Source organism: Hippopotamus amphibius, chromosome 1 (genome assembly GCF_030028045.1).
Source record: "Hippopotamus amphibius kiboko isolate mHipAmp2 chromosome 1, mHipAmp2.hap2, whole genome shotgun sequence".
Lineage (NCBI taxonomy): Eukaryota > Metazoa > Chordata > Mammalia > Artiodactyla > Hippopotamidae > Hippopotamus > Hippopotamus amphibius.
Window position 1 is genome coordinate 168654899 of NC_080186.1, and position 2155 is coordinate 168657053.

Genomic DNA, 2155 nt, shown 5'->3' on the forward strand with positions numbered 1-2155 from the left:
GGCCTTGTGGGTTTCAGTCTGATGCTCCCACAGGTGTCGGTGGCTGAGTCACCTCCCTCACTCATTACCCCATGTTCTCTGGAAATTCACCTTGTGAAACTGTCCTCTCTTCACTATACTATACACTTGGGTCCAGCATGTCCATCCTGGATGTTATATATTCCATTACCTTTTCCTTGTTTGGGAGCTTTCATTCTACAGATTAAAAATATTTTTTGAAACTATTTTGAGTGAGGTTGGAGTTGTACAGCAAACGTGTGAAGGATGCACTGGTTTTTTGGGTGGATTCCCTGCTTTGTGTCATCACTGAGAGCTTGTGGTTCGCCCCAGTGTTTCTACAAATGCAGGGGATATTCTCTTTCCTTCTCTCCGGGGTTTGCCCCCACACAAACCACAGTGAAACTTTAATAGCTTCAGGGATGACAGCAAAAACTCAGGTTACTAGGGTTACACTTGCCACCTTTTCCCACTAGAAAGTGGATCGGCTCCTGAATTCAAATCTCCTCTTCCCAAGAAATGAACTCTTGCTTTTCCTTTTTACATAGGAAATCCTCTATTCCTAATTTTAAGAGATTTTATTGAGAAAAGATGTTGAATTGTTGTGGATTCCTCTTTAATACGACTTTTGCTAAATTTCCTTTTAATAGTTATAAAAGAAAGAACACAGGCTTGGGAGTTGGATGGCTTTGGACAAATCTCAGGCTAGCTATGGGATCTTCGGCACGTTACTTCAGTTCTCTAAGCCGCAATATCCTCATCTGCAAAATTAGGTATTTTAGTACAAATGATCACAAGCAGTAGTGACCTACTCAAGCCAACTAAAGATTGATTAGAGGTCACTGGGAAATATCGCACATGCTCCAAATGCAGGAATGTAGCTAGACCTCCAGGGCACACTGAAATCAGGGATGCAGCCGCAGTTGGAAATGCAGGTCACCAGAAGTTCAGAATCTAGCGTGGACTGGCTAAAAAATCTTTCCCTGGGGATTTGTTTTGCGATGCGACATGGTTGGGCCTGAGCCCTCTTCTAGTCTGGTTTTTTTGCACTGACTTCCCTCACCCCTCACTGGCCCATAGAGAACTCAGCAATGAATTTCTCTCTGTTTCTCATCTCTGCTTCTCTGGACATATTTACTTCATTTTTCATGTTCTCTGCAGATGTGCTTTCTCTGCAGAAAAGGACTAAAATTCCAATTCCAAATTCCCAAGGAAGAACTACAATGGGTCCAGCTATCGTAGCAGTTATTGATCATTTGGACCAATCATAGGTGACCAGGGTACAGCATCACCTGTGTGAACATGGCGGCCCCCATTGTAAAGCTATGGATGAACTGAAGATCATAGTGAGACCAACGTTTCCAAAAGAAGCTGCTGCAGAGATAATCCTAACATCCTTATATCTTAGAGTTGCTAAGGATAGAATATGAGCTCACTGTGTAATTACACCTGGATGATGCTCAACAAATCTTTAGGTACTGCCATGACTGCTTGTTTCATATCAGCCTGGCACATTGGAGATAGATTCTATTTTATGTTAGTGGAAATTAAAATTACATATTTAATCATCAGTTAAAATTTTATTTAGGATTTTTTGTGCCCATATTTATATCTGGTATTGGCCTATCTATTTTTTAAAAATATTTATTTATTTTTATTTATTTTGGCTATGCCAGGTCTTCGTTGCAGCACACGGGATCTTCATTGCAGCACATGGGATCTTTAGTTGCAGCAAGTGAACTCTTAGTTGCAGCATGCAGACTCTTAGTTGTGGCATGCATCCTGGATCTAGTTCCCTGGCCAGGGATCGAACCTAGGCCTCCTGCATTGGGAGCATGGAGTCTTACCCACTGGACCACCAGGGAAGGCCCTGGCCTGTCTATTTTTTGTTGTTTAAAAATTTGATGTCACATCAACTGTTGGAATTCTGTCTATATTTACTTCATAAATTGAATTGGATGACAAATAATGTTTTTATGTGGTTTCAAGTGCTTTAATATAGGGATTATGTCTTCAAATTAAATAAAATTCTTCTTAGAGGGTAATGGGTGGCACATTAGACTGGGAGTCAGAACGTCAATGTTTTGGTTTGGTCTTTGTCTTAATTTCCTTTGTGACCTTGAGCACATCCCTGCCCCTCCCTGGGCCTCTGTGGGAT

General features: G+C 41.3%; 1 non-coding gene across 1 annotated transcript; it reads right to left on the reverse strand.

Moving 5' to 3' along the window:
- Positions 1-1789: 1789 nt before the first annotated feature.
- On the reverse strand, positions 1790-1862 carry TRNAW-CCA (transfer RNA tryptophan (anticodon CCA)). The gene has a single exon. It is a non-coding gene; the product is annotated as a tRNA-Trp (tRNA).
- Between the last annotated feature and the right edge of the window lie 293 nt (positions 1863-2155).